Raw genomic sequence first — 27,112 nt, 5'->3', positions numbered from 1 at the left:
GGAGGGATGTGTTCTTACACAAGGGACTATGGTGATGGTGCATGGGTGAATTGGTGATGGGAATTTTGCAGGGATTACACATGAAGGGAGAAAGCATGCATCGTAAAAAAAGGAAGAACGATGTAAATATATATAAAATAAAATTTTTAAAAATAAAGTAAAAAATAAATAAATAAAAATAAAAATTGGTTGCAGCAGACACAGAAATGGTAGATCCCAAGGGTTTATGGGCAAAGCTCAGAGATTATCTGATTCAAAATTCTTTTACCTACAGTATAAAGTTTTTATATTCATTCAGAGACTTTCAAATCCATTCTCTCCATTACTCTTACATATATCCAGGGTTCTGGTCACACAGTTTTCTCCTCTTGCTTTGTACTTTTCCACTTCTGGCCATTTATCCATCTGGTTCTATCCACCTGCACCAAACTTAAATTTCTTTCTTAGCATATGTGTCATTTTCTCTATTATTCAAATATAGACCATATCCCTAAATCCCCTCTGTCCAAATTTAGAATTCACTTCAACTGTTATAGAAAACTTCCAATGTCACAAATCCCTTACCATGTGCAAGTGGATATAACTACGGGGCTACTAATAAGGATGGGAAACACTATGAATGAGGAAGTTAAAGGCAGCATATTTGAAATGGATCTTAAAAGCTCAGTAGAATTTTGCAAAGTAGAACAGTGCATGAAATGGTTTGCCAGTGAGATAAAACAGGATAACTAAGATGTTGGCTTTCTGAATAGGCTTAAGGATGGTAAGATTCCAGCAAATTTAGTTTGTAGAACGAGAGGGTGAGAAGAGTGGGTAAGTTGGCCACATGGCTTATGGAATTTAGATTTTGCAGACCTTGGAGATATAATAATGACTGTATTATGCAGGAAAGAAGAAATATGATATGGAGACTATCCATTTGAGTTTTCTTTTGTATTCATTCAATCTTTTACACTTGATTTCTGTAACACAGAATAAGCAATTTTAACTATGCACAAGAAGAAGTTTTAATTAGATAAATAACTTAATCTTATCCATATTTTAGAAATTATTGGGGGTGAATCAGAAGTATGTACAGAAAAAAAATTGCAATAGTTCTTAAAATAGAGCCTCAGTGACTAAAGAAAAGAAAAACAGGAGATCAGCATTAAAGATTTAGCAGGGCCTCCTCTGGTGGCGCAGGCGGTTGAGCACAGCACTATGAAGCTGTCTGCAGCCTCTGCAGCGCAGGTTTGATCCTGGCTGGTGGCGAGGGTCCCACGTGGCAAGGCAGACCTCTCCTGTCACACTCACTGCTCCCCTCAGCAGTGTATTTCATCAGTCTGCCTGTTCTGTTCCCCACTCTGTCTCTGGTGAATCCTCTCACCCTCCCGCACATCTGGCCTGTATCCCGGTTATTGTATAAATTAATTACCTCAGATATGATTTTCTTTAAGAATGGCTTAAAATGGAAAAATGTTAGTAAATTTAGCAATTACTTTGGATCTATCTCCAGCATCTGTCTTTCATTCACACAACACCAGGACAGACACATGAGACCAATGTCATCTTGAGGTTTTCATTTATTTTAGACTTGATTTATTTGGAGTGGAGACATTATTTTAAAGAAAAATGTATGTTGTAGGTTGTCTAAAAATAAAATGCAATTAAACTCATTTGAGAGAAGTCCTCTTAGTTTTATACCTGTTTCAATTCATTTGCTAATACTGTTCCTGAAGAAGCTACAGCTTGGTTGTAGGCCACTACTGGAAAGCATAAGGCTGTCTTGAGATAACTTCTACAGACTGGAGTGGAAAAAAACAAAAACAAAAACCAAGAATCAAAAGTCTTAATTCTGAGTGAAAGTAAAGGGTAAGACTGAGCTCATAATAGTGCCTATATTTGAAAAGGATTTCTTACATATTTCATCACCTGCAAACAGAAGCAGTTAACTGGACTAGATTAAGAATAAAAAGACTAACACAGTAAGGGGAAAAATTCAAATGAAACATCTTCAATTTTTAAAAAAAATATTATGATACTATCAGTACATGCCTATCTCTTAGTCTTCAATACATTGGTATAGACCTCTGTCCTATTAATGGCACAAACAAGAAACTGATAGCATTGGATAAATCCAAGAGTATTCACACAAACCATTATGATGTAGTTGACAAAGCCAAGGAAACAGAGATAAAAGAACCAGACCCATCTCTTAATATTATTACTTCTTATTACTCTGTTTTAAGGGAAATATGTGGCTGTCTTGAGTCTAGAGTTTCTCCCTTAAAAATAGTCTATTACCTTTATATAAGATTATAACAAAGCATATACATAAGTCTTTGTGCACTGTAAACTTTTATAGAATGAGGCTCTCAGCATTTGTTTGCTAAGTGAACATATACATAGTATTTTTCTCCAATTTTCTAATTGGAGAAAAATGACCTTAAAGTTACTGTGAACTTCAATAGACTGAATCAATGAGAAGGTACAATGTGGTCCAGGTATTGAGGACTAGATTGCTGGGATTTTATCATCTTGTTTTCAGTCATCAAACTGATCAAACATTTATTTCTTGATTCTTAAAAAATTTCTGGCATTTTAAGACACATGTAGCAATATATATGTATTAATAAATAACGTAATTCCATTTGTTCAAAACATATTTGTTGGGTGTGTACTATGAACTGGATACTGATTTAATGCCAGAAGAGGAAGCAGTTAATAAGACACAACAAGATATTTGCCTCATGGAGTGTGCGTATGTATGTGTGCATGTGTATATTTATTTGATGTTTACCCATACCATAGAGCTCTAAAATGTTAAATTGCACTATATTTACTAAGAAACTAACATTCAAATGAAATCACAAGGATATAGTATTCATGCTTCTCAATTTTACTACTTTTGAAAAAAAAAAAATGAACAGGGAAACCATAGTAATAATTATGTTCTAACAGCAAATTATTTGGGGGGAAATGAAAAAAAGAAGATGAACCAAGCTGAGTGATGAATAAGATGATATTAAAATTTCTGGCACAGTACATAGGTCATGCTAAACACAGAAGGGGGACATTCATTTTGGCACATAAAAATGTGGCATCTCCATTCAAAGGAACTACTCCCTGCATTTGCTCTATTGCAAAGTATTACCTTCTATTAAATGAAAAATTTAATTTTCAAGCTGGAAGAAGCTTATGGAATTAATTATGACGATATGTGAAGGAAAAAGAGAAGGTATTTCTATGGTGCAGCAAATATATGAGGAAATAAATAGAATGGGAGGGAAATCTCCATTTAGGGTTTGTAAAGACTTCCCAGGAGGAATTATTCAGATATTTAGTGATGGGGCAAGTTTGGTTTTTACATATAAAGTATATTTCCTCAGGTAATGTCATGCAAATTGTAAAAATAGTGGGATTTTTTCCTATACTTTCCCACAATTCTTTGGGTGTTTCCAACAGGATACCCTCGCTACGGGCGATTTGTGAGCAGGGTGTGGAAATTTTTCTGATGGAATGATCCCAGAGGATCATGCTTCACAATGAAATGAAAATGAACCCTCTAAGTGGCTTTCAATCAAACAAGAAAAAAATGAAGCAAAATGTGTGCCACCAAGTGTTATAGATAGCACTCCAAGATTTCTAAATCGAACCTTAAACTGGAATCATCAACGGCGACATCTGAATGCCGATTATGAGGATTCATCTCCTTTTTCCATAATCACACATCCACTAACTGCTCCTTCACTTTTGTCCTTGCTTATTTGTTTGCCAGTCAGGCAGATCAACTAATCACAAACAATGAGGGAAATGGCAGTTTAAAAGCAATAAAGAAAAAAAAATCATGAAAAGAGGAATTGAAATCAAAAGATGAATGTATATAATATTGTGCAGGGCAGGGGGTAATACAGGCTGATTCAATGAGATACAGGGCAATGAGAGGGACTTTATTAAAGTCTTCAAAAAGTCTTTGGGGTCTTAGACACAAAGAAGTCACCAGAGGCCTCGATGTGTTATATGTCATGACTCTACAATGGACTCTCACACCAATAGGTGGTGGCTTATTAAGAACACAGACATTGGTCCAATTGTCATGCTAACGGGTGTATAAAAATGCTTATGTGACACACAAGAGGGGAAAACAGGACAACAGCAATGTTCAAATCATACCATATGATAATCTTTAGTTCCAGATAATATTAGTTATGCAACTACTTCCTAAAGATGAATTTAATTTTCATAACTTAATAAGATACACAGAACCTTAATAATGTGTAAGAATGTTCACTCATCCCATGGTGCAGACTTCAAGTAGAAGGAAAAATTACTCAAGGTTTTAGGACGGTCTCCAAACCTTAGAACAAACACCCCATGAGATCTTTAATGTCATTACAAAGCGAAGGAGTTTAAGTTTATAAGTTCCCATCTGAAACACCCTAACAGAGTGAAGTACGTACTGGTTGATTTATCCCTTCTGGAAGAATGAAAGGTTGCAATGGACCCGGTGAGATTTTAACCTGTGATCCTAGAGAATCTTCCAGAGCTTCAAACCTGAAGTTTGATGTGTAACCTACTGGTTTAAAAGGACCTACGTATTAGTACTGGAGAGTCTGACATAGTGGGTGGGTACATCAGACATCAGAGAGAGCAATTTAGTCAGCAAGACACCTACATTCCTTGTTCTAATCATAAAAAAAGATGATTTTCCAAGAGCTACCATAAGGAGAATTTCGAAACTCGGAGTGAGAGCAAATCATGTGGCTGGAATTTTCTTTTATGGAACTTCAGTCTCAATTTAGAAAAGGAACTCAATGATTTCTGAGAATATAATGCCTTATTTTATTAGTAAAATACTTGAGAAGCAAATCATGCTCAGATATGTATGATATTATTATTGAATGTACATCATTCTTAAGATCAAAGTGCAATGATCTTATTTATATTGATTTAATAAACATTCCTCAGTACGATAGTACATTATTATATGGATTAAGGCAGACAAATTTGTATTCCCTGAAACACAGCTCAGCATACTAAACAGTGTTTGGTGAACTGCTGTAACATTGTTCTTATTAAGGGGAATTTTCACAAATGGCATTCCTATCACCATTCCTACTGGCCAGCCTACCGAGAGAAGCCAAAATACCAGTCAGAATAGTCTTTCAGACATCCCTCTTTTCCTGGCTTCTGTTTTGAACCAAGCTTCCCTGCATATATTATTTTTCACATTTTCTGCTTTTATGGTGTTTTCTTTATTTTGTGAAAGGAGGGGAGAAACAAAGAGAAGACTTTACAGAGCATAAAAGATCAATGTGCTATAAAGCTCAGAGCAACCAATATTTTTTTCTAATCAGAAATAGTATCAGTTTTTATGATTCCTTATTGGTTAAATTATATTTTTTCAGTCTCTATTACCAATGTTTAGATTTATTCTGGAGTTAATCCAATTTGAATTTGCCAAAGCAAGCAATTAAAAAAAAAACTTAACCAAAAAATATATAAATCTAAATATTTTTTCTTCCTTTCAAAAATCCATGTACTGTTTCTTTTCCCTGTTTTAATCTGTGTTCTTTTTACCATCCTACTTTTTTTTTTTTCTCAAAACTATTAATTTTCCATTAAAATAATGGCTTCTATGAATTCTGGTAGAGGACTATGGGTACCTTAGAAGTGGGTGTGAGTAGTGGATATTGTTTGCATCTGAAGAAATGTGAACTTATGCCTCTGAATCACACACAGTGCTGCAAACCAAAGCTACCTCGGTAATAAAAAAAAAAAAAATGAAAAAAAGAAAAAAAATTGCCTCAAAGTGACCAGAGAACCTGGAAAATGAAGCATGTTTTTATCGGTTAAATTAGTGAACAATTTGACTCATTCTCTTAAGTACTTGCACATGTGGAAGAGAAAATATGTAGCTATATAAAGAAATTAAAGTCAGGGAAATATCAAATAGTGATAATTGATAGGAAAAAATATAACACGGCATGGTATACTAAACCTTAAAAATAGTTAGAAAAATAATAGCTTCTATATTGCTATTAATACCAAAAAATAGTGAAGAAAATTAAAATTTAACATCCTCCCATTTCCCCAATTCTCCCTACAAAAGGATCTGAGAATAATTTTCAAAAGAGAAGAGTGTCACATGTGTCTACATTTAACACATTTATACAATTGAAAGAACATTTTTGATAGAAGCTACCATTATGCTTCTTGGCTGATTTAATTGTCTGGTACACTGGCAGCATACTCAGTATATTCCATATAATACATATTGTATATTTCCATATACCAGGAAAATAAAATTCTTCCTTCTATTCCTGTGATTGCATATTGCTTACTATGCTTGCAGATTAAATACAGGATGTTCAGTTAAATTTGAATTTCAGATAAGGAGCAAAGAACATTTTAATATATGTATGTTTCAAATATTATATGAGACATCTAGTAAAAATTAGTATTTATAATCTGAAATTCAAATTTAACATGGAGTCTTAGGCATTTATTTCCCAAATCTGGGAACCCTTACTTACTCAAATATAAAATAAGGGTTTGGATAACATGAAATGTGAACAATGTTTTTGACAGTGCAAGCTTTTTGTGGCAACTTCATCTACATTTTGAATAAGCTGTTGATTGAACCTTTGATTAAACAAATTATATTCTTCTTATCCACAAGTAGTTTTGATGACTATATGTATACTTTTCCTTCCATAAGTCTTACATACTTTGATATTAAGGATTATTATTTGAATTTGTGTCCACTGCTATTGGCCTTTGTGGTAAAAGTCAAATTTGTACTTTGATAGTACCAAGCTAGGCACAGCTATCCTCACAGAAAATGTTTTACAACTACCTAGATTCTGCTTTCTTGAAATTTGTCTTGGCTCTTCTACAACAAGTAAAATAGAACTTTTGTTTGGAACAAAGGGATACATGCCGTATCTCAAAGGTATTAACAAACAAGTCTGGAAAAGATTGATATGTGGAGCTAGAAGCTGGTTCCTATCCTCTGTGGCTTTCCTCTTTCCTCTTCCCAGAACGTCAGCTTCAGTTCTGACCTACACTCTTCTCCACTGCTCACAGAATGAAATAGTGAGTGACATCCTAAGCTCTGACTTTAAACTTACATGCACATCAACAATCAGAGCCTTCATTTCAGTTTCAATTTCCTAAGAATAAAAGATGTCACTGTTTCTAACAGTTGAACATCCCTGTGCAAATAAGCTATGGCCAGGAGTGATGTCATCTAATATATGATTGACTGACTGTGACTCACTTTTAGATGGGGGTAGCAATAGTAGGGAAACCCAGCCATTATTGTGTGAACTGGAATGACACCCCAAAAAGTGTCTATTACAAATACTAAAGAGAATTTATAAGTAAGGGGGATTCAAGATTAATTCTAACATAGGATGAGGTCAGGCATGGGTAGGTCGATGGCAATTCCTGAGTCTCTCTGGGGATAACAGTACAAGCACAGGTAAAGGCAAACCAAAGAACATTTAGCCTTGTACCATAAATCTTAGAAACACCAATTATTCAATTGTTTGGCAAAAGTGATATTTTAAACACCACTTTTCCAGTGTTTTTTTTTTATTTTAACACCAAACTGAAATTTCAATTTAAATTATTTCTTTTATTATTTTGAGCAAACCAACAAACAAAAAAACCCAGCCCACCTTTACAAACATGCAGTTGAATAATTAATATGGGAAAGATTCTATGCTAAGTATTCCTAACTTGGAATTTAGGAAATCCAATTTAAAAAGGGGGAGGCATATATATAGATTTTGTATTTTTAGATTCAAGTAATTATCCATGGTATTATTAGTTGGAAAGGTTTTGTTTGTTTCATACAACATTGATCTAATCATGACTTTATAATTTTAAGGAGAAAAACTAGCTATTACCTAATTGTTTAAAAAGTAGAAGATGGCATTTTTTACTTCATTAATCTTTCATGGAGATTTTTATTACTTTTACATCCTCATGTGTACTTTTAGTACTCAATGTGAACTTACAATTTAAAACCTAAAAGGTTGGCTGTATCCAATGTCTTACTAATTCTTATAGGAGCTTTCAGTAATAATAGCCAAAGGCAGTATAGCAGTTCAAGGGAAGAGACTGAATTGAAATGTTTAAGGTGAAATTATTCTTAAAATAAAATTTAGGTTTGTAAAGGCAAATCAATGTATTTAATGACAGCCATGTGCCAGGTACTGTTCTAGGCACCTCATGTGTAGGACACTTAACAGTCAACTTAAATATTAACTACTTAACCTCAGAACAATTCTCTGGAATAGATGCTGTCGACATTCTACACTTTCAGGTATGGATCAAAATCACAAATGAATCAAGAGTTTTTCTGAGGGCACACATCCAGCAAGTGGGGGAATCAGAGTCTAATTGCATTGGGCTAGCTCTGTCATCTACTCTCCTCACTAGCAGGAGGCTGGTGCTGACTGCTCTCTCATAGCCAAGGGATAGCACATTGATTAAGTCATAAATACAGAATTTTTAAAAAAAACTGAAGCTAAATATGATTTTGGTTGCTGATGTTCCAAAACAGGCATTAGGCTTAATTATTTTAAGCATTTGCTGTATCTGTGTTTATGATATAGTTTCCTTTTCATGTTCTTTTACCTTTTAATAAATATTTATTATATTATAGTGCAGGATCAAAAAATCTATAAACATAGACTCTGATTGAATAGATTAAAATTTTACCTCAAAGAAATTATACAGGGGAAAGAGATATATCTATAATCTAAAAAAATTATAAGATGATTCACTTAAAATACATTTCAAATATGCATTATATAGCGGCTAATAACACTCTTATGCAAGCTATTTTTGCAATTTGATTTCTCTTTAATTAAAGGCTAGTGTTATTTATGCTAATAAAAGTATCTGGTATATGACTAGGAGATTCTTTTTAACATGAAAAATTATACTGCCTGACACTGTTTCCAGAAATAATCACTTTAATAATGATAGAAAAAAATCCTGGTTATTAAAAATAACAAAATGAAAGTGTTCTTTATTTTGGCAACAGCCTCAAAATCATCAATTATATTCCAAAATCACTCTAAATTGTACAATAACCCTGGAATAAATTTATATATATTATTGCATAATTTCTATAAACTTAAAAACCCTCTTTCCACCTCCCCCAAGCTTTAATAAAACAGGCAAATATACATCTCAATGGCAGATTAAGGCTTTTTGGTAGCTAAGCCTAATTAAAATGGCAATATTCCAATGGTTTCTTTACCAGAGAACAAGGACATCTGTAAGGGATAAAAAGATACCAAGCATTTAGATGCATTTGTTTCCACTGTTTAAATGTGGCAGCAGAAAACAAGGATTGATATTGGCTAAGCTACAAGCAACATTTGAGTTCAATGTTTAAAGTGTACAGGAAATCAAAGCAGCTAAATGAATTTTTATTTTAAGTTGTTGTTTTGCCTGCTATTTCTCCTTATTTTCAATAGCATAGACATCCCCGAAATGTGTCACAGAACATTACAGTCCTCTCTTGGATATTTCTTATATAGAGAGAAATTCTGTAGCAAAGAAACTAGTTCAACTTTAATTAAGCTAGCATTTCCCAAATTCACTGACCATGAAATGCTTTCTTTTTCTCCTGCCCAGCATTGACTACATTCCCCTGTGAGCATTATTTGGGAAGAGTTGCTGTAATATACTCTTCCACAACATTTTAGAATATCATTGCTGTGTCTCAAGAGTTGAGGTACTTTTTTGTATCTTGAAATTATCTCACAGTGGCCATGAATATTCTATATATTAGTATGCAATCCAAATTCTGTGCTAGAGATGCAGTGAGAGAGGAACTATAACTTTCTGTGCCACTGAGAGGAAATGTGGCACTTAAAAAAACTGCAAGTTTGTTATAGTGATTTCTGCACATTCCTTGCTCTCACTTCTCCAGTTATTGACTGAAAACAATTTGACGTTTCAATCCAATTCATTCTTTTTCATTGCTATCTTAATACCTTACAATGTCCCTGGGATACAAGAATCTGCAAATGAATATTTACTGAATTCAATGTACAAACTCAAATTTCTTCAGCCTATTTATTTTTATTCTGTAGTTCCCAAACCCTTGGAATTATGCTAGTTGAAATTTCACCCTGAGTTTGAAAATTTATTTTATTTTACTTTATGTTCATGGTGAGATTTAGCAACAGGTGAACTGGTGTGATGTTCAAGTATACAAATGAAATAGGCAATAACACAGAAGGAGAACATTTTTTAATTCTTAATTTGATTCATATACATAGTGGGATTGAGAAAGTTAATAGTACCTTTTCTGAGGTTTTTAATCATTTAATGTGAAGAATAGAATAAGCATTTTTCAGATGGCTCTCAACTGGTTGCATAGACTTCAAATTTCATAATTTTAAAATCCCAAGGATTGAAAGCCAGGAGAGAAAGATATGGAAACACTGTCGGGAGCCATTCTCCATGGGAACAAACATTTCAAATGTACAAACTTCACTTAGAAAAAGAATTTCAAATCAGAAGTTTGTTTTTTCTCAGGTTACATTTTTCAGCTACCATGTGATGTAAGATGAACAAATAGGTTATAAGTACAGATGGGGAAGAAACTTTCATCACCTATAGTATAGCTTGTGCCTCAAGGTAGTTAAATTCTGTTCTGACAAGCAAATAATATGTTCTTTACCACAGTCAATTTACTTTCTTACAGAATCTTTTTCTAAACACTATGCTCTGAAAATAAAAATCATTTAAGCTAAAGGAAAAAGTTATTCAGCAAAATGATAATCTAAAATCTATTACCTAAATTTATTAACACTTATATTTTTAAATAATTTTAAAAGCTAAAATAATCTGACATTTTCTATATAATCTTACTCAGCTTAATATGACAAAATTTTAAGTTTCAACTAAGTACTATGAGTGGAAAACAAAGTATTTTGAGCATGTGCCAAATTAATAAGAGATTATTATAATAAGTTATTCTAATTTTAAGTTTTAAATTGGGAACATAAATTCCCCAAACTTTCCATTTTCAGATTAAAGTTTTCTCACGATTTTTCCACTTATTAGGCATATACTTTTTTCTTATTTTAACTTTTATTTGCAGTTTTTATGTATTTGATAAATAAAATCACAATGCATTTGAAATTTTTTTGAATTGATGTTTATATACTAAAGCACAATAATTACCTTTTGATTAAGGAAATTAAAAAACCCTATGTCAAGCAGGAAGAAATTTAATGTAAAGAAGTGGGTTATAAACATGCATTAAAGCTTATCTACTACCTTCTTCCTTCCTTCTCTGAAATGTGTTAGACAAGGGTAGTGACGGTTATCTTTGGGAGGATGGTGTCTTAGAACAGGACCTAAGGTGGTTTGGTGGCAACTGAAATGACAAGTTGCACAAGGTTTACAAGAGCTCAGAATGTTGGAACAGGATGGCAGCAAGGTCCCAGAGGCAGTCACAGTGTCCCTATGATAAATGGATGTGCTGAAGAAAGGCAGTAAGTACAGTCTGGCAAACCTGGTGAGAGCTACATTGACAGAATAGGGCAAATAAACAAATGCATTGAGAATAAAAAGAATAAGTTTCTCACTGCAGGCGAAAGAAGGCACACACATATGGAAATGAGGAAAGTTGAAATAAGTGTTGTGGTGTAAGATTGAAATTGGAACTGTGGGTATAAACATATAGTTGTTGAGATGGATGGATGGATGATGAGAGAGTGGTAGGTAGAGAGATGATAGATATGCAAAACTATAGACAAAAAAGTGTATATGTGGGTGTATATGTTTTGTGTTGGTGGGTGAGTGTGTATGTACATGTTTACTTACATACCTCATAGCTTTGTCTCATAAGAGTTTCTGGGTATTATAAGACCTCAATAGCAGTTAGTACTCCCAACACTCAGATCTTGGTTTCTAAACATAACTTCATTAACTTGAAGCAGGTTTTCTGGAGAAATTGCAAATTTTAGGCTGAATTTGAAAAAGCATTTGTTCTTAAAAATAATGAGGTACATAAATAGGCATTGAAATACAAAACAATGAGGAAAAAACTAATTTTTAGTAATATCACAATACATATAAAAGAATGATTGTGTTAGAAAAAATCACCATTTTGCTATCATAGCATCAATTTAGATAAGAAATATTAATTACTATAAGTAATACTGGATAAAAGTAGAACATAAAGTGTTTAATATTTACAAAGTAAAATAAAAAAAATAGAAAAACTTGACAGTGGGGAATCCGGGCATTCATTGTACTAATCTAGTGATAAAAATGAACCACCAGTGATACAACAATGCAACACTGTGTGCTATTAGATAAAATATAACAACAAGACTGTTAGAGCATTCCTGTCCCATTCCTGCCTCCAAAAATGCATAACCTAGGTCTAATCATGAAGAAGCATCAGACAAATCTATTTGAGAAACATTCTGCAAAATTTCTCTTGCCTCATAATCTTCAAAAACATCAAGGTCATGGAAATGAAATACTGAGGCCCTGATCCAGATCAAAAGAGACTAGAACCACAACCAGATGCCATGCATAATCCTCCTGCTTTAAAGACATTTGGGGGGGGGCATAATCGGTGAAGCTTATATTGGATCTCTAGGGTGAAAAGTACATAGGGGTTTGCTGTATTCTTTTACAACCTTCTGAAAGTTTGAAACTGTTTAAAAATATTAATTTAAATCAAAAAACAATAGAATGACCAAAAGCATATATAGATCAGGGGAAGATGCCATTAATTCTCAGTTTGAACTAAGCATTCAGTGTTGGAAAGTTATAGCATCTACATGAAGTAACCATGATGATCATAGTTGCTTTCAGAAATGAAGCAGATTCAAATGAAACATGCATAAAAGGTTTTGCAAAATCCCACACATGAAAAATTCACACATCTGTCAACCACTGCCAGAGAAGCAATTGTATATCTTTTGATTATGTTCTTCCTTCCAAATCTCTTACAAATAACCCTCATTAAAGGAATTTACCTGAGATACTGCTGGCATAGATTTTTGGGAAACGTAGTTCCCAGATTTCAAGACTCTGCAGTGTATAGAAAGTAGATAAAGTGACAACCTGGCACAGAAACCTTTACAAGTAAATTCAGTTACCACAATGTTGCCTGTTCTTTGTTATTTACTAATAAGTATAGTTTTGTAATTGGAAGGTAAGCTCACCTTTTAATTGAATTTGTATATTAATTTATTATTGAATTAATTTCTTTCAATGTATTTTATTTTGTTTTGTGTACACCTTGTGAATGACAGGCATACTTTTAGTTGTTGGTGATTTCATGGTCAACCAGTCAGACAAGGTTTCAGGCCCCTTCCAGTTTGCAGTTTTTATGGGCTTAGAGAGACAGTAAGCACGTTAGTGAAAATGAAAATAGCCAATATATATAGGCACTATGAGTGAAATATTAGGATCATGTGACAGAGAGAAACTGCACTTTATGCAGAAGGTGGAAAACAAATCATTCACATAAGGTTTTGAAGAAATGGCTTTCAAGACAGAAGAGGTTGCAAATGCAAGAGCCCAAAAGTAGGAAGGATGCAGAGGCAGGTAAAAAGAAAGGTGAGCCATGAAAATTTGCATATCTCTTACAGTACAAGACAATTAGGTAATTAAGCAGAGAAGTAACATGATGCAGGTGCGATGTTTGTTTTAAAAATGTCATTCTGACAAATTAGAAGATAAGAAGCATGGGTGGGGGTTGAGCAAGAAGGCAAGCAGGGAGGAAAAACTAGGATTATTTTACAAGACAAAATGAAGAATGATGGTGGACTCAAAGCATACGGGGGAGTGAAGAAAGATGTTTTCTCAGTAGAGCTGACAGAACACACTTTAATATCCTATTAGTTACAAAAAGTTTTTTTTGTTCTTTGATGGGTTTGGTAGTTCAGAGCTTATTTTGCTTGTTTCATCATGAATAAATACCCTGCACACAATTTTTTTGTTTACTTTTACTTCCCTATAGCACACAGCCTCGTTGCGAACATCAGTTCATCACCCTCACCAGTTGGTGAGCATTAAGTTTTCTTCTCCCAAGATTGTAAATCAAATGGAAATGCTTCCACAATAGCGGGGAGGTATAACTAAGTTTGTCTAATAGCAGGGATCAAATACTCAACAAGTTCCTAATATTCTACTGATCTGAGGTGGATCACACTGTTTTTGAATGTATGGGTTTTTAAGTGCAGGGCTCTTCCAACAAATTCTTTCTATCCCTACTCATTCAGATTTATGTTTTGATGCTTACGACCTTAAAGTCTTTTTTTTTTTTACATTTTTTTTTTTAAGATTGATTTATTTACACAGGTCAGAGATATGGGAGGGTGCGAGAATTCACCAGAGAGAGTGGGGAGCAGAACAGGCAGACAGACCAAAGACACTGCTGAGGAGAGCAGTGGTTGAGGCAGGAGAGGTCTACTGCGCCATGTGGGTTTCTCCCTGGCTGGCCGGGAATCGAAACCACACTGCAGAGGCTGTGGACAGCTTCACAGCATAGCGCTCAACCCTCTGCATCACCAGGGAGGCCCATGACCTCAAAATCTTAATGAATATAATAAGTTCCTAATACAGGTAATTTTATTTTGGAGTATAGCAACATATTGAAGGCAATTGTCAATTTTAAAAGTCAAAACAGAAAAAATAGAGAAACATGGTCATAATTTTATTACAAAAATCCATGTAAAAAAACCAAGTAGAGCTTTCATCTAAATTTAATGAAAAAATCAAAATAACATCATATGATAAAACTTATATGTATATATATAAACTAATATATATGTATATATATAAACTAATATATATGTATATATATAAACTAATATATATGTGTGTGTATATATATATATAATAAAATGGAGTTGATGAGTAACAATTATTTTCCCCATCTCTCTCGACCCCTAGTCTGCTCTTTAGAGGTAAACTTGCAGTCATTTTTGTTTCTGAGATCTTCTTATTATTTTTTTTACATAATTTGCTAATTGTATACTTCCTAATTTTTTAACTGTAAATATTTTTATCACATTCTTATTATAACACAGAAGTACTTAAGTTATTTGCACTGGCATTTTAAATTTCCATAGTATATTAAAACTATGCATTTATGTCATTTTATTTACTTTATCATCTAAAAACAGAATATATTGCTCTTCCAAAAAATGAGGATTTTATTCTTCCTAAAATTCTCTTCAACCCTCGGTATCTATCATTTGCTTATGTACTATTTTGAGATTTTCAAATAGCATCTTTCCTGTGAGTTAAACTCTACTCTTGGTGTGGCAAGACAGTGGTAAATACTGTTCATTACATGTGTGCATGTTTCTTATCTAATATTTTCATTTTTCTGAAATTTCTGATCCTTTCACTCACCCACACCGACACCTATTTTTATCTTTTAAATTTTTCTTTTGCTGTTTATCATGTCCTTAAGTATGCATACTACCAGATTACTAATAATCTCTCTTCCTCCTGCCCCAATTTGGTTCTCCATGTAGATCTTCCAGAAGCCCTCCCCCTTCTTGTACTATCCTAGGGCTATTGAAATATGCAACAACCTGGGATTCCCTTCATCAGCCTGCTGATTTAGATCTGTCTTTTATTGGACCCATGGCTTAATTCTTCATTTAGTCCCTTACTACTCTATAGTTCATACTTGGTCAACTTTCTAAGAAACTTAGGGGATACAACAGTGCCTAAAATGTCTTCCTTTGTTCTTGTCAATGATTTAATTTTTTGATTCCATATATAAATCCCAGGTTCAAAATGAATTCTCTTCATAATTTTTAAAGCACTTCTCCTTATTTCCTAGCAATGGACACATAATGATATCTGATTATAATTTAAGAAAAAAAATCTTTTAAGGTAATAGCCTCATGCATAGAGATGTGGTATCTAGACTCATGTCTCCCTTAATGATGTTTTGATAAACAAAGAACTGTATCCACCACAGAGCCCCCAACAGGTTATATAGTGTGTAAGATAGGTGTATAGTAAGTTTTAGTATAGATTTGTGAAATTATACACTATGACATCCACACAATTATTATATAACTTAAAGACAAATTCTCAGAACATATACCCCACATCAAGCAACACATGCTGCATATAAACTTCATGGACTAGTGTTTGACCATGAAAAAGAAGGAAATACTGTCATTTGCATCAACATGAATGGACCCTGAGGGCATTATGCTAAGTGAAATAAATCAGACAGAGAATGACAAATATTTCTAATTTCACTTATAGGTGGAATCTACAGAAAAGTTTTTAATAAGTCCAAACTTAGATACAGAGAAAAGGTTGGTGGTTGCCAAAGGTGTGACATTTTGCTCATAAGCAAAATGAGTGAAAGTGGCAAAATTTTACAAAATGCATGATTCCATTTATAAAATATATAAATCATGAGTATGCAATCTACAGCATGGTGACTAGTTATAATATTGAATTTTATAAAACATGTCCTCAAATAGCATCTTTTTGTTCAATGTTATTTCATTATAACATGGACAAGAATATAAAATTCTAGGCAACATTGAACAAAACACTATTCAAAGACCTGTTGTTCTTACACATTCTTTCACTTAGTTGCAGATTCTAAGAAGCTATTCATTACTTCAGTAAGGACACACTATACTTGAAAATTGCTAAAACAGTAAATCTTAGAAGTTCTTATAACAGGGCCTCCTTGGCAGCCTAGGGGTTAAATCTCAGTCCATCCCTGGCCAGGGAACTAATCCCTATGGCACAGCAGACCTCTCCTGTCTTGCCCTCTGCTCCCCTGCTCACCTGTTCTGCTCTCCCTTCTGTCTCTGGTGACTCCTCTCACCCCCACCCTCCAACTCTGGCCTATACCACAGTTCTTGTAGGAATAAATAAATAAAAATAAATCTTTAAATAAATAAATAAAATAAGAATTTCTCATCACACAAAAATGATTTCTAACTATGTATGGTGGTAGATGTTAATTTACTGTCATTTCACAATATATACAAATAACAATCATTAAGTTATACTGACTTATATAATGTTATATGTCAATTATATCTCAATTTTTAAAAATTAAAAGGAAATATTTTATTCTTCCTTCTTCTTGCCTTTACGTAGGTGAAAAGGCATTTATTAACATTTGTTATATAGTTTGTATGTCAGGCTTTCTACATGTAATTTTGAAAAATTTTTTGTGACTTAAAATTCAAATATAAAATCCGATATAAAATCCATGATTTTTTTTGCTTTTTTATTGAAGTAACATTAGTTTGTAACACCTCATAGCTCCATGTATATAATTTCTCACACCAGCAGCAGCATAGGTCATACCATGCCCACCACCGACTGTCCAGTCATCATTCATCACTTAAAATCCATAATTTTTCAGCATGGACTTAAGTATTAAAAATGAAAATCTAACATTTTGTATCCTGCATTGTGGAAGCTGCACTCTGACTCTTGCAAATAGCAACAGCAATTAGAGCTAGGACTCCTCAGAACAGCACAAAGTCATTTATTCTCGGAGCGTGTTACAAAAGCAATTCCCTGAAGAAGTGTCTCCTCATATTTCAATGGCTGTGCTTCTAGCCCCATTCCAGTGCCACTCCTGCAGTCACAAGGGTGGCACTGCAGCTGCTGGGCTCTGCGTAGGCAGGTGGAAGCCAACTTCAAAAACTAAGAACACCCAGAATTTCCCCTGTATTGCGTAGGCTGCCTGTCAGAAGAGAGGAACCCTAAACAAATCGGAAAGAGTTTAAAGAAAAACAGAAACAAGAATACTGATAATGGCAATCAAAACATCCATTATTCCTTCTATTTACATCAACCAATCAGTTAGTGGAAATACATTGAAGACTCTCCACCATTGATGCATTTGATAAACTTCAGTGAATTAACTATGATAATGGAAACATGGAGACAGTTGTGTTGATAATGGAAATATGGCAGTATTTGTGTTGAGAGGATAAGGACAGAGGCATGGGCCAAATAAAAGAAAGTCTTACATGCCATGGTGAGAAATGTTGATGCTAGTGTTATGAATCTGAAATTGTTAAAAGATTTTAGAGAAAGAAGTGACCTAATGCAGGCTATTTTTTAAGAATATCACTCATGGCAGCTGTTTGGTGACCAGATTTGTGGAGAACAGTGTTAAAGTCTGACAGGCCAGTGGGGATACTCTATATAGCTTACCTTCAGAACTCTGTGCTTATTTATTATTTTGCATCTATTGTTCTGATCACTGATTTTGAATGTCATTTACAAAATATAAGCCGATATGATGCAAATTATATGAAACCTACTGTTAAACTACTGCTATCATCCTTTTATCTCTTGTTTTCTCATCACAGATTTACCAAAAATTGTATCATAGCTATCTAATTTACATTAGGGAATATTTTTAAAATTATATTCCTTTTCCCCATTGCTTCTATTTATTTGCATGTAGGCTGTTATTTAATTCATATATAGATCTACAACCTGATTAATTCACCCACAGCCCATGATATACACACATTCCTACTTTTTATTAAATGTTTATCAAAAGTATTCACAAATTGGTTAACACATCTAAATTTAGGCTTTTTTGATATTTGTGCAAAGTTTCCATGCAGTTTGTTAGTTTAATACAGTTCTGAAATAACAAAAATTTCATGAACAAATATAAACTGTCTACTAAAATTGTGAAAGATTTTTAACTTTTACTGTGATCTTTCCCCATTTCATCTAATCTTAATTATCTTTAACGTACATCTGTTTAGACTTCTGTATTATTTCTACAAGCTGGCAATTTATATTTCTGAAAGGAATATTTAAAATTTAGATTTGGCATCTGTCAAAAAAAAAACAGAAAAAAAACCCCACTGTCATACTATTGGATATTAAAACACTGTAGTTAATGATTGCTGAAATTTACCCAATCACACTGAATGACAGGGGAAAAACACCCAGACAGGAACTTTATGTCAAAACCATTGAGAAAAAAAAAAAGGAGTAAAAGTACTGTAAATTAGTTCCTTCTTCATATCCCACATTTTATTCTGATTAGCACATGCAAAATGTATGATTCCAGATAACCAGCAAAACGAGACAATGTATTTATTTACTTATTTTTTGTAAAGTACTGTCAGAAACTTTTACAGTGGTCCCAATAATATGATCCTGGGCCTGTCTGACAGTCTAGGACACAGAGAGCTGTCAACCCAGGAACAGGCCGGAGATGATTGTTAAGGGGATTTGGTGCTCCTTCTATTTGCCTAATAGAGAGCCTTGTGCTCAGCATTTCCTGAAGCAAAAGAAGACAGATGAAATCTCTGGGCACTTCATTGCTGCTGCCTCTCAAAGATTTCCTGTCAAAATGGGCCTATAAGGGTAGAAAGGTTTTCAATAACATTTTTTTTTTACCTGGCAGGATTTCCAGCCTTGCTATGAAAAGAGTTTGAAGGCTCTGTCTTTGTTAAAGGGGGAAAAAAAAGAAAGAAAAAAAAATAAAAAAAGAAACTACCAAATCTAGTTGTGTTTAAAAATAAAAAAGCAATCACTCAATATGGCTTATATTACTAGAGCATATACAGAATAACAGTTTTGATTGACATTTTATCCACATTTTACAGTTAGGTGGTGGTTGTTTTTTTTCCCTCCTCAAATGGAGGAAGTGACCTGATGTTCTTACTTCTCATCTGAAAACCGGAAAGCATGTTTGTTGTCAACCATTTTCAGGTCTCTTTTAGTCACTTGTATAGTGAATGAGGATCTAGAAAGTTTCATCTTTGCCAAAGGCATATTTCTCAATCTGCCTTTTTCCTTATTAATGCTTTTCCTCTTACTTCTTCCATAGTATCAGCCAACCCACCAGTCAGCCCACAAATATCTAATAGCTTCTGAAAAGACAGAGATTCTCTCCTCAAAGGCCTTATATTCTACGGAGAGAGACCATTATAGGGGGGAAGCTTTTTTCATTTTTTATTAAATTTATTTACTTATTTTTCTCATCATTGTTAATTACTGGACAGTATTTGATTTCTCCCCTCAGGTATAGTTTTTGTAGATCTGAAAACAGATCTACCATATGATCCAGCGATTCTACTGCTAGAAATCTACCCAAAGGACACAAAACACTAATTTTTAAGGAAAACTGCATTCCTATGTTTATTTCAGCACTATTTACAATAGCCAAGATATGGAAACAACCTAATGGCCCACAAACAGATGAATGGACTAAGGAGGTGTGGTAAATGGAGGTAATTTTCTAAGTTTCTAGGAAAATACTTTCACACTCCCATCTCTAGTAGAGCCAAACAAGTACAGTACCCACATCTGTGAACCCATATCTGTCCTTTGCTCACAGATAAAGATGATGCTTTGTGGGTCACATGTCATCACAATTTTCTCTGTGCCTTCCTACCATGCCATTGGCCAGAAAGGAACAAAGACAGGAGAATCTGAATGACATACACAAAAATGTTGATGAAATAGAGACACTAAGTTGTTGACTCAAAGTTTTCTCTAATTGTAATTTCCAGCATGACATTTGGTGCCTATTTATTCAGACATCTTTAGTCTTTTGTTAATTGTGATGTTCATAAAATGCCAACAGGTAGTAAACATAGAAGAACAAAATAATCCAAAACTAACTAGCAATAAAACTTCACCTGTCTGTATGCATTTTGTATAAGGGCACATAAGGCAGGACCTCCAAGGATAATATAGAAGAGAATTGCTTTTTTTATAACAAAGGCCCTCCAGTCATTATGAAAATGTTAAATGACATTTGTCAGACTTTGCCAGGATTCAAAAACATGCTGCTCATTTAGTAGAACTTGAATCAAATTTATATACTACAATGGATATATACACAGTGCCTGTATCTGGAAAATTTATTTATAGGAGATACTTTATTCCACTAAATAATGGATAAGTGAAATATTTAAATAAATTGAAACAAACTGTATTTCACTCAGTACATTCATAGTGTAATATTATGATAGATTTCTTTCTCTGCAGTGAAGTTTTAGAAATTTAGGGGTCAAAACCCTCTACCTTTAGCACGTAAGTTAACACAATAGATAACAAAAAAAAGTTTCTCTAAAAAAGCAGCCACAGTTATGGTAGAAGACTAATTGGCAGCCTGTAGGCAATGTAAAGGCTTTTTTAATGGGGAGTTCCCAGGTGGAGGGAGCTGGCTCTTAGAACAGCAGCAGCTTTCAACAAAGGATTTCTTTTTTTCCTAAGAAAGAGGTGAGGATGTGAAGCAAGGAAGGTCATAAAGTACATGGTCATGAGTTAAGGATAAAAGAATATCATGGAATCTTTTTGGCAGTGCAGAGACATGAACAAACTTAGGAGATAACTCAATTATACATAAATGCGTGAGTAATAAACGTATGTTTTATTGTTTAGAAAAGACTGGAGCAATGATGAAATCATTTTCAGAAACTCAAGACCAACTTTGTTAATAAAGAAAAAAATCATGGAGGTGATGTCTGTAACAAACAAAATTTTGCCAAGTGCTAGCAGTGAAATGTCTTTTACTGTTATCTATTAAAACCAAATACCATTAACAAAAGAAGCCAAAACAATACCAGAGAGCCTCTGAAAGATGTAACAGAGTTTGAGATCTGAGCCAAAGAGAGAACCATGAAAAAAGAGTGAACAGTCAACAAGATTCAGTGAACCGAGTTTTCAGACAATAGCAGACTCAGACACTGCTCTAAGAAGTGACACTAAGTTCTCTTCAAAGGTAGAATAGTGCAGAAATCAATGACAAACTCAGAAGTTTATTTGAGTATTAAAAAACTGAGAGGCACAAAGGCATTCAGAATAATCACAGGAGACATTTGAATGAGCTGAAATCATGAATATCTTTTTTTTTTTTTGATTGCTTATTTTCCTTTTTGGTAAGAATTATGGTCTAATAAATACAATGTTTCTCAATTCTGGTCACTATTTGAGCTACCTTTGACATTGCTCAGGAAGCATTGTCAAGGAAGTCAGATTAAAGAGGCTAACATGCTTCTATGAGTCAACTCAAAAGTTAGTGTGCTATCCGTGTAAAATCAAAAGATCAGAAAATCATAACATTAATTATTGGAGCCACTCGGATCCCTGAATCCTAAATATAAATGTAATTGTTGGAGAGTTTGTGACATATGATATTAAACATGTCATGTGTATTAGATATATATGACATATATAATATACATATACACACATATATGATACATGTATTCCTATGCATAGTGCCTATGCATAGGGACAAATCTGTCACAGTGAATCAATGAAGACTTTGCAAATGGAACTAGATAAATAGAGAGCTAAAATCTCCTGTTCCAATTCAATAGAGATTTTTTCTTCCATAGTTTATTGCTCAAATGTTGAGAACAAAAGCAGGAGACAGATTTGGCTTTGCCTCCTGCATTTGGTGCTCCATTCTGCTACCCAGCGCTATTCCAAGAATTAATGAAATATCAAAACCAAGCTAGTGGAAGTGCTGCTAATTTGGCATGTAATGAAACAAAAGAAGCTAAAATGCATTGCGCTTTCTACTTTCATATGAATAGAAGACAATAAAAAAAAAAGAACAAATTACACTTTGTATCATGGGATATGAAACAATTACAGGAGGAGGAAGGTGGAGAATGTAAGACTCAGTGGACCCTTTAATGAATAGTAGAAAAATATCCAACCAAATAAGTGGCATTCTTCTTACCTTCAGTATAGGAAATAGCCTGCTTCCATTCAAACTTTTGTAAAAGGATCTTTATAGATTTTTTCCCCCACTGACTTAATGTCAACTTTTGGAATTAATAGGCTTTCATCAGGGGACAAGTACATGCATCACAACAGTTTTTATATTTTTCCAGTCCTCACTTCATCTGGGACTGCGTTTTTCTTAGGGAGTTTCCACATTCATCTGACATCAATTATCCCAGCTCCTGCTGATATCCAATTCATGTCATAATAATTAACTTGTATCTATTACAACAAAGTTTCATAATTAACATTTTATTTGTCAATTTTTTTCTCACGGATTTTTTAATAAAATACAGCAATCATACTACCTTAAAAAAGCTCTTCTATTTTACAGTCAATAGCAAAATATAAATGTCAGTTTAAAATTCAAATAACCATATTCTTTTAACTGACCAAATTATTTAGTTTTAATAATGCAGGAAATAGCAGAAGAAGTGGATTTCCTTAAGCTGCACCAAAAAAAAAAAAGTGAAATAATTCTTGATAAATTTCATGACCAACCTATATTTTCTTTTTTTTCCAACCTATATTTTCTAATGGGAAATTATAAATCCGACATCGTAAGCTCTCACTATCACTTTCAGTTTTCAAGAATTTCAGACATTGACATTTGATCAACATGTGATTCATAACAAGGGCCCACAAACAGATAGAGAAATGAGCTCTGCAACTTTTTGAAAATACATACTTACTCAATGGTGATATGGGAAGAAACAGTTAAGACACAAAATGGGATTTCTGAATTTGTATTGGACGTAATCATTTTTAGAAAAAGGGATGTGTATAGGACATATATAAAAACATACCACATATATATGTTAAAACAAGGTTAATATCATTCACATTATTTATCTCACCAGTTTTCTAAGATACACAATAAAATTATTATTTTTTAAATAGATAGCAGTGTTTTGTTTTTTTTTTTTTTTAATTTATTTATACAAGCACTGGGTACAGTCAGTAGCGCGGGAGGGTGAGAGAATTCACCAGAGCCAGAGCGGGTTGCAGAGCAGGGCAGATGGACCGAAGTGCACTGGCACTGCTCAGGGGAGCAGCGGGCGGCAGGAGAGTTCTGCACGCCATGTGGGACCCTCCTCTGGTGGCCAGGGAGCAGCCGGGAATCGAACCAGCGCTGCAGAGACTGCGGGCAGATTCGCAACCCAGCACTCCACCGCTGCACCATCGGGGAGACCCCACAATAAAATCTTACAACAGGTATTGAGGAGGATAAAAATCCTTCTGCTCTGAATTTTATATGGTGATTGACAGTAAGTTTGATAATTGCCAAAAGCTGACAACTTTGAAAGGTTCTCCTTTATATGCTTATAACTTTATCTAAGGATAACTGAAAACTGCAATTTGACTTTTATTTTAAAAATTTGCCTTTTGAGGAAACAAATCATGCTCTAGATTCTAAACATTTTTTTTTTAAATCCATTGAACTAAATGGACTGTTTTCTATGAAGACTTAAGATGGTTTCTTCTCTTGTCTGTTTTCAGATATATAATTAGATCAAAACATATTCCTAGCCAAAGAGTTTATTTGATTTCCCAAATTCTAACAATCTCTCATATATCTTCCTCACATTCTAAGAAGTTGTTTGATCAAAGTTTAACTTCTTGCATGTTGTGTAGTCAAGGCTTCCTGTGAAAGTATTTAGGAAATTTTAAAATTAAATGTATTAGAAAGCAGAAAATAGACTACTCTAGTGAGCCTTCCCAGAGAACAATCAATAACATGCTAATTATGATTTTTATGTTTATGTAGTATTTTTATCATTTAAATATTATTTTTTGAATACATTATCACATGAGAATAAGAACATGCGGTAAAAATAAGGAGGCTGACTACTTATCTAAGAACTCATAACTACAAAATAGCAAGTCAAGGACTCAAATACAGAAATCATTCTAAACCTATTTTGTCATGGTTCTTTATAGAAGATGCAGAGTATACAAACATATTGCCCAATGACGGTATGGAAACAGAAACCTTGACATGCCAAGCAGTGCATTAACTTATGAGTCTCAGTTATGAAGAATGATTCTTATTAGTCCTTTGAATATCTGAATAAAATCTTAGAATTGACTTTATGTTGTTTTGTTCAGCCTTCTTTCTGCACTGTTGTTTCTACAGATTCTTCATCCCCATCTATAAAAGATTCTGAGAAGTCCAAATCAGAGGACAAAACCTGAAAATGTCTAGTAGCATTTCTTTCTCCAAGTACATAAGAAAACTAGGACTCTTCTGGAACACAACCAATCGCCTAGATAATATCAAGCTCTGAAAGCCACCACAGTGAAGATGTGACACTGGTATATATGAGTCTGTGCCAACTAAATATCATGCCTTGAAAATGTAACCAAAACTCCAGGCACCTAATGACACCAATTGGTATTCACACAGGAATACAGACTGTTACATATGCTCACTGAAAATTTTGCTTCAGGGGAAAATGGAGGACCATTTAAGTGACTCCTTCTGTGCATTGAACTGTCAACTTACAGAAATGCCATACTAATCTCAGGGAACTCTCAGCAAAGCTCACTTGAGTAGTGAGTGAATGTAAATGTCCCAAATTATTAACTATCTACTTCATCAAACCTGGCAACCAGGAGGTGATTGATTTTTCACTCAGCTCATCCACAGATCCTTATTTATTATATACTATTTGGAAGATCTTAATCCTCTCCCCTATATGTGAAATATTTTTCTTCTTGAGCAGATAATGAAATACACTATTTTTGGATACATATTCGATTTGTCATAAGAAGTAGAATTTCTGCTGCACAAATCATCTTTATAAAAATATACCTGCCTTATCATACCTAAGTTTATATAATATATTGTATCTATTTTCACATTTGGTTAATATTTTAAAGTGCTATCTCCATTAGGTGTTATGCAGCAGAACCAAAACACAGTGAGAAATGTGCAGCAATTAAAAGGTAGTTTCTGATGTCTTAGACACAAACTAACCACTGAAACCATCTTCAACCCTGAAAGTAGGATACCCAATACAGGATCATAATGTTCATAGACAAAACAAAGCAAAACACCATAAAAAGAAAATTTAACTCAGTCTTTGATAAGCTATATTTGTAAATTTGATTTCAACATATTCCTTTTAAAGAAAAGCTGCATTTTAAGTTTGGGAAAATTGACTTTTTTTTCATTTTCTTAAAAATGGGGGGGGAAGCATCTGCCAAGTGGATTTTCCAATTCCTGATTATTAAACAGTAATTTTCATCAGATTTTAAATGTTCCCATCAAAAGCAAGATTGTAGAAGGATGATACAGCTAAATCACTGCTGATAGACAATTAGTTGAGTCTGCTGTCTCAAGCCAAGATTGGCAGAGTCTGTTACTTTGGTAATCAAATTCCTCAGCATTCAATATAGCAGGCCTGAGTTTCCTAGTTAATGCTATAAAGCAGCATTGAATAAATACAAATGGCTTAATCTTCTCTTTGCAGTAATATCCTCCCACACTGGTTTAGGTAATTAGGAAAATACTGCATCTCATGTCCTAAGCAGTGAACACAGCAGATTCTTAATTATTATATTTATATAGCTTATATAAAAATATTTATATTCATAAGTGCTATATCTTTTAAATAATAGCATTATATGTATAATACTAAAATAATAAAAATCTAGGTGTGCCAAGTGTTGAAAAAATGTTGAAGACAAAAAAGTATGTATGTTTTTGTTTATATTCATGCACACACACACAGAGACAACAAATTTGACAGAATCTACACAATCCAAGGAAAAAACACATTCACATACATATGAAAATATAATACTACACTCAAAGAAAAATGTTACATATTAAAATGTATCCTAAAAGTACTTCTGGTAAAGTCTATTTTATAAAATGCATTGTGAACTATATTTTATCTGTATTTTACACCAATGTAATATTGATTTCCTACAAAAACACATTAAATAAAAGATTTATGAGGAATGTAGCAAATCTCATTTGGCCAACAAACCGTAACTCTTTTGTGTCTGCTTTATGAACAGGAGCAAAATGGTAATGCTTCAAGTATTTCAATAATTTATCAAAAATTTACAAATGTTTATCATTTAAAAATAATTAAGAGAATAAGAATAATAATAGGTGATTACTAACAAAATAATAAGGATTTATTTAACTCCTAACACCCTTACAAACAAATATATATACATATGTGTGTGTACCTATACAAAAAGATGTGTTTGCACTTTGGAAAATGAGCTTGCAAATAATAAATAAAGGGGGAAATTAATAGGCAAAGACCATGGCTTTTGAAATAAAATAGGTTTTTGAGACATATCAAAGAACAGCGATTACTTA

The sequence above is a fragment of the Talpa occidentalis genome, unplaced genomic scaffold (genome assembly GCF_014898055.3).
Source record: "Talpa occidentalis isolate TD23 unplaced genomic scaffold, MPIMG_talOcc4v2.1 talOcc4.9, whole genome shotgun sequence".
In the NCBI taxonomy this organism is placed as follows: Eukaryota; Metazoa; Chordata; class Mammalia; order Eulipotyphla; family Talpidae; genus Talpa; species Talpa occidentalis.
This window is presented reverse-complemented; position numbering follows the sequence as displayed.